An 8,044-nucleotide genomic window follows, 5' to 3' on the forward strand; every position below is an offset into this window, starting at 1 on the left:
CAGTAATTCTGGAGAGATGTGATGGTGACTTGGGCCAGACTGGTGGTAAAACACCATCAGTTTCTTTTCATATTTTGAAGCTAGAACTAACAGGGTTTTCTCACATACTGGGTGAGAGAAAAAAAAATGTATGCCTTTTGACTTGAGAAACATGAAGGATGAAATAGCCATTTATAGATGTGGGAAGACTGGGATGAACAGATTCAGGAGGGAAATGTGATTCAGAAGATCTATTTTGGACATGTTACATTGGAGGGGCCCAACACACATCCAAGTGGAGATGTCAAAGAGGCAGTTGGTCGAGTGAGTCTGAAGAGAGGACTGGAGTCGAGTCAAAGAGATCATCAAGGAAGTGAGTAGAGTGAAGAAGCAGGATCACAGGCCAAGTCCTGGGCCTTCTAATGGTAAGAAGTCAAAGTCCAGAAGAGGAATGAGCAGAGGATGCTGGGAAGGAGCAAACAATGAGGTAGAAAGAAAACCAGGAGGTTGTGGAGACCTGAAAGTCAAATGATTCTTAGTAAATACTGCCTTGCCTGGTGTACATAGGTGACCAACAAATGCTTAGTAATGGAATTGACTCCCTGATAACGGTCCTTTCAAAAAGAAGAGGGGACTCCACCATACAGGATACAAAAAAAGGGGGGGGGGAAAAAGAGGGAGAAGAGTAATGGAGCATGATTAACCCAGAGTGGGGGTTGGGCAGAGGCTGTTGCCAAATGGGCAGATTTGCCATTTTAGCCCTTAATAGGATTGATGTGCTTCAAGACCGCTATCCCCTCAAGGTAAATCTCTTGTGCTCCTCTTAGACACTCTGAATTCAATTAGTTTAATTAGAAAACAAGTAAAGAGGAATTATCTTAATATAGCTTTGCTCCCAGCAATTCAAAAAGCCCTCATCTTTGGTGGAAATCCAAGCTTCCTTGTTTAATTTACAATTCTGAGATAATAATGTAAATCTTCCACCATTTGGCAAAAAGACAAACATCTCTTACCCTAGAGATCATGCTTTAGTTTTAATAATAATCAACACTTTTTGATGTCTTCCTTTTTTATTGCAGAAGGAGCAGTGGTACAGTAATAAATATCTAAAAACGAGTAATATTGGTGGGGAGAGAAGCCCTGATTTTTAATGTTTGATGTTGTCTATGATGAAAATATTAGTACTGTCGCTGATTTAAAGCTACTAATATGACCTCATAGCACTCAGAGCTAGGAAGAAATGCCAACCATTCACTCTTCATCAGCCAGTGTGTGAATGTGTAGGAATATCAGTTGTTTGTGGAGTTCCCCTGCAGATTCACTGCCCCGGAAGTGTTTCCTCTTACAAAGAGGCTACTTGGATTTGCATCGGCTACAAAGCGAGCTCAGGACCAAAGTAATTGGCTTGGCAAATGATGAAGAAGGAGTGGGAAGAGTAACTTCATTGTGTTTGTATAATAAACATATTCCACTGGGAGTCATACCCAGAATTACTCTAACTACAAGCCCTGAGACCTCCCAGTATAAGACCTTGAGAGTTCACTTGGCAGTGGCAAACCTCAGTGGTCTAATGGAGAGTCTAGGGGTCTGGATATAAGCCTCTAATACAACATAACCAAAAACTTTCTGTTTCACCTTGGGAAAATCAGTGAATTTCTCCAGGATCACATTTCCACAACTAAAAGATAAAGGTGGGGCTAGAAATGAGAGAGCAGAACCAGATAATCACCAAGTTCCCCTTCTAAATCTTGAATACATGGTCCTCTGAAATAACAGAGAACTAAATCAGAGACTAGTTTTAAGTGATGTTTTCAAGAATATTGTAATTGGGAAAAAATGGGAATGCTTAAGGAGGACAGACTTCTTGCTAATTGCTAGGCTGTCTGCAGAGAGCTACAGAACTCTTTCTTTACACAAAAAGAAAAGCCCTTCAAACGGTATTATCACTGAGCAGCACAGCAGCTTCCAACTACATTTCATTTCATCTTGTGATTAGACGAAATATCTGTTTCTATATGCACAGTTGATACAACTCTAAATTCAGCCAGAAACCCTACATGAAGCCCATCGCTTCACTGGTTTATGGGATTTTAGCCACAATGTTCTAATGGGGCTATGTTTCACTACAATATCTTTACATAAGCATTTACTTCAATGTAGTCTAAAATACTAGAGAGGTTTTTGTTTTGTTTTGTTTTGTTTTGATTTTACTATTATTACTTTTATTTTTTTCTCTATATTAACATTCTATACCTTTTTCGGTTATGTTGCTAGTTCTTCTAAACCAATGCAAATGTACTAAGAAATGATGATCATGCATCTATGTGATGATGTTAAGAATTAATGATTGCATATGTAGAATGGTATGATCTCTAAATGTTGGGTTAATTTCTTTTTTTCCGTTAATTAAAAAAAAAAAAAAGAGAAGGGATAATTGGAGCTGAAGGGATACAGACTGTACAACGGGACTGGATATAAAAACTCAGAAATGGACAGCACAATACTACCCAATTGTAATGCAATTATGTTAAAACACTGAATGAAGCTGCATGTGAGGTATAGGTTTTTTGTTTTTTGTTTTTTTTTCTTTTTTTTCTTTTCTTTCTATTATTGTTTTAATTCTTATTCTGTTGTCTTTTTATTTCTTTTTCTAAATCGATGCAAATGTACTAAGAAATGATGAATATGCAACTATGTGATGTTATTAAGAATTACTGATTGTACATGTAGATTGGAATGATTTCTAATTGTTTTGTTAATTCTTTTTTAATTAATAAAAAAATAAATAAAATAAAATAAAATAAAATACTAGAGAATATGCAGATTTTCATAGTAAGTAATAAAGAAGTGCATAGAAAGCGTGTTTTATTTATGTGTCAATGTCACATAATTATGAAAGTGAACAAGGATGTTCATTATTAATTGCCTACTTATAAAAATGAGGTTCCTGATAAGCATCTAAGGAATATTTTTCTGATATATCATCTGTGTTACTTCCGGTAGGAAAATATTGCATCAACAAGTAAGACCTGGTAATGAAAGACAAATGAACATAATGTCTTGTTCTCTGCATTCATTATATCAGCACTAAAGTGATTGTAAAATATAAAGTTAACCAACTGGCCAATTATATATGCCAGTACTATTGTATTTTTTTATGTAACTCACAGTTTCTAAAATGCAAATGACTAAAAAGTAATGATAAACCTATAGTTTTGGACATACACAGTATAAAGATACAGTTTGTGACAAGTTCAACAACAAGGTGTAAGGACAGGATATATGACCAGTGTTTGTGTATGCTATTAAAGTTGATATCAAATCAAACGTGATTGTTATAAATTTAGGATGTCAAATTTTAGTCTTATGGTAACAACAGAGAAAATATGAAAAATATATACAGAAGGAAGTGCAAAGGATCTTAAAATGCAACACTACAAAAAGTCAAGTATATGTGAAAGTCATTAGTGGAAGAATTGAGGGACAAAAAGGTGGAAGACATACAAAGATCAAATAGAAAAATGGCAGAAGAAAGTTCTGCATTATCAGTAGTTACTTTAAATGTAAATGGATCAAACTCTCCAGCCAAAAGGCAGATTAACAGAATGGATAAAAAAGCATGACCCAACTTTATGCTTTTTAATTCACCTTAAGTTCAAAGACACAAGTAGATTGGAAGTAAAAGGATGGAAAAATATACCATGCAAATAGCAACTAAACTAGAGCTCGGATAGTTATACTAATATCAGGTAAATATGCTTTAAGTAAAAAACTGTTACAAAAGACAAAGAAGGCCACTATATACTGTTAAAGGGATCAATTATAATAATAACAATTATAATATATGTGCACCTTAAAGCAGAGCCCACAAAAATATGAAGCAAATATTGATAGAGTTGAAGGGAGAAATAGATAGTTCTACGTTTATAGTAGGATACTTTGATATACCACTTTCAAAAATGGATAGACCACCTAGGCAGATGATCAATAAAGAGAAAAAGACTCGAATGATACTGTAAACCAACAAGACCTAACAGACATATATAAAGATTTCACCCAACAGCAGCAGAACACACATTCTCCTCTAGGAGTACACATGGATCATTCTCCAGCATATATCATATGATAGGTCACAAAACAAGTCTCAATAAATTTAATCCTGCAATGTATCTTCTCTGACCATGAAGCTAGAAATCAATAACAGAGGGAGAACTGGAAATTTGACAGATAATTGGAAATTAAACAACACACTCAAATAACCAATGGTTTAAAGAAAATAAGGTAAAATAGGAAATATCTTGAAGCAAATGAAAAAGAAAATACAACATACCAAAACTCAAGGGATGCAGTAAAGGCAGTACTGAGAAGGACATTTATATTTCTAAATGGTTACATTAAAAAAGATCTCAAATAAGAGACCTAACCTCACAACTGGAGGGACAAACTAAACACGAGTAAGAGGATGGAAACAAAAAGATTGAATCAGTAATCAAAAAACCTACCAACAAAGAAAAGTTCAGGACCAGATGGCTTCCATGGTGAATTTTACCAAATATTTCAAGAAGAATTAACATAATATATCACTTTAACAGAACAGAGGGGAGAAACACAAGATCATCTCATTTGTCTCAGAAAAGACATTTGAAAACTCCCATACCGTTTATTGATAAAAACACTTAGAAAACTAGGAATATAAGGAAACTTCCTCAAGATGGTAAAGAGCATATATGAACAATCCACAGCTACTGTCATACTTAATGGTGAAAGATTAAAAGCTTTCCCTATAAGATTAGGAATGAGACAAGAATGCTCACTGTCATCACTGTTATTTAACGTTTATCAGAAGTTATAGTGAGAGCAATTTGATAAGAAAAAGAGAGGCAGTTAAACTGGAAAGAAATTAAAATCTGCCTATTTGCAGATAACATGATCCCAAATATAGAAAATCCTGAAAAATCCACAACAAAGCTACTAGAGTTGGTGAATGAATTCATGAACAACAAAAGAAAAAACAAATAAATGTGGCTTCATCCAAAATTTAAAATGTTTGTGCATTAAAAGACTTTATCATGAAAGTAAAAAGACAACCTATAGAATGGGAGAAAAATTTGGAAACCACATATCCAATAAGGGTTTAACTATCCAGAATATTTAAAGAAATCCTACCTGACACAACAAAAAGACAACCCAATTTAAAAGTGGCAAAAGAAACTAAATTGTTAAAAATGGGCAAAAACTTGAATAGACATTTCTCCCAAGATATGCAAACAGCTAATAAACACATGAAAAGATGCTGAACATCATTATCCATTAGGGAAATGCAAATCAAAACCACAATGAGATGTCATTTCTTACCCACTAGAGAGGCTACTATTAAAAGATAAAAAATAACAAGTGTTGGAGAAATGTGGAGAAACAGGAACATTCATTCTTTGCTGATGGGAAGGTAAAATGGTGCTGCTGCTGTGGAAAGCAGTTTGGTGGGTCCTCAGAAGGTTACCATATGACCTGGCAATCCCCCTTCTAGGTTTCAAAAAAACTGAAAACAGGTACTCAAACAGATAATTGCTCATAGGTGTTCATAGTGACATCATTTGCAGTTACCAAAACATGGATGCAAACTGTGTCCATCGAGAGATGAATGAATAAACAAAATTTGCATATGCGTAAATGGAATATTATTCCGCCATTGGAATGAAGTTCTGATCTGTGTGACAACATAGTAGAACCTTGAAGACATTGTGTTGTGTGAAACAAGCCAGACACAGAAGGACAGACACTGTACAAATTCACTGATATGAAATAATTAGAATAAGCAAACTCATAGAATCAGAACCAAGAACAGAGGTTATCAGAAGCTGGGGTGGGGGTAAGGAATGGGAAGTTAATGCTCAGTTGGTACAGAGTTTCTGTTTGGCGTGATGGCAGAGTTTTGGTCATGGATGCTGGTGATGGTGGCAAGACAATTGTGAATATAATTGGCACCGCCTAGTTATGTATTTGAATGTGGTTGAAAGGCGAAATTTGGGGTTGTGTGTATGTTGCTAGAATGAAATTTTTAAAGAAACCGTAGGTCTGTATAACTCAAACAGTCTACCTTGATGTTAGCTATGGACTGTGGTTAATGGTATAATTATAATGATGTTTCATCACCTCTAACAGGTGTGCCACACTGGTGTAGAGTCAGAGATAGGGAGGACTGTGGGGGAGGGGGATGATATATATGGGGGGTTGGATTTTCTGCAGGGATTTTCTGTACACCTGCAACTTCTCTGTTAAAATAAATTAATTAAACAAAAATCCTTCTTCAACTTCAACTCTAGCCCTATGCTCTTCTTCCTAAATCAAACGGAGCCTCCCACTCTTAAGAGCCTCATGCCTTAACCACCCCACTCTCTTCACTTCTGGAAATGTTTCTCCAAACCACGCCAGATTTAAAGGGGTTTTAGCTGTGTCTTAGGTCAGCCAGCACGTGGGGGCAGGGAGAAGGGAGTCTTCTTTGATCCGTCTAATGAATTAATGAATTAAACAGAGGCAGAGTTCAGAAGCCAGGCTCCTTACTTTTGCTGAAGCAGGGCTGATTATGAGCTGGCGTAACTGCTGGAAAAATGCAGCTTCGTGCTCGAAGAATTAGGGACATAGCCGAGTCCATTCATCTTCCCTAATCGAGTTCTTGGGAAATACACATGTAGATTAGCCCTTAACAATGACCCCCGGCTGATTGGTTGGAGTACCCTCCACGGCGCCCACAACGGTATTGACGAGGCTTTATGCCCTGCACAAAGGGAGCCCCAGCCTCCCCCTCGTCCTGCATTGCCCTGTTTCCCTTTAGGCCCTCACCAGTGACTGTTGAAGCCTTCTCCGCTTTGCTCCCGGAACTCTGAAATAAACAGTAAATAAAAGCTAACCTCACCTGGACCTATTAGGGAGAGCTGGGCAGTTCCAGAGGGAATTAACTTTAGAAAATAAGGACATAAGCCCCTTAGCAGCGTGTGGGCAGGGGCTTAAGAAAACGCTGCCAATCTTTGTTTAGCAGTGATTATAGAGATCAATTTAATATTGGGGGAGTTTACATTAAAAGCATTCTCATTCAGAGGGGAAATTACAAATACCAATTAATTATCCCTACAGCTGTTCTTTGGTCACCAAGACGCCAGCACTGCAGCCCACCTGGTCTGAGTGACCGGTACACTGCTTCCTGAGGGGGTGCCCTAAGCCGTTTGCAGGGCAGCACCTTTGACAGCCTAGAATGCCTGAGGAGAGGGGGAAGGGAGTGTGGGAGGGCAGACTTGCCCCTGGCCGTGGTGGGAACCTCCAGAGGGTTTGTCCAGGCCTCCTGACACCAGTGCCCAAAGGCCAGAGTCTACACACATTGACTTCATTTCTTCAAGAAGCTAAACTGCCTCTGCCTCAGCCTCCTAGGGGCAGGACTCTGTCTCAGGGAGGGATTAAGTACTGACTGCGGCTAAGATGTGCTTTGGTTTGTCTCAAAAATAGCATACTTTACAATATTAATTACAAATGAGCTGCTGCCAGAACACACGCAAAAAGGAGTTAGACAGTGTGAATTCTAGCCCAGACCCCTTCCACCTAAGAGCTGTGCCACTTTGAGCCTCAGTTTCCTCTTCTATAACATGGGGGCAAATATATCTGTCCCACAGGGTTGCAAGGATCAGATGATATAAGGAATATGATAGGATTCTGTGGATCACAAATCCACAATAAACTGGAAAAACATAATGCAGCTACTGAGTTTCATTCATTTAGCTTTTTATTAAAACTATTTTCTGACTTGAATTAGTAGCTCAGTTACGTATGGCTGCAAACTCACAGGCTTGCTATTTTTTTTTGTATTTATTAACTGTCTCAAGTACAATTTATGTAACTGTAAATTTATATAATGTGAGGTTTTAATAATTACTATTAACAATCAGGTAATAAAATGTACTGAAATATAATAATTGGCTCTCATGAGTCAGTATGACCCAGCGCCAGTACACTACTGGTTCCATGACTTAAAGTAGTCAACATGTTATTTTAATCTATCTTTTAATACATTTTATTG

This window comes from Tamandua tetradactyla, chromosome 18 (genome assembly GCF_023851605.1).
Source record: "Tamandua tetradactyla isolate mTamTet1 chromosome 18, mTamTet1.pri, whole genome shotgun sequence".
NCBI lineage: Eukaryota > Metazoa > Chordata > Mammalia > Pilosa > Myrmecophagidae > Tamandua > Tamandua tetradactyla.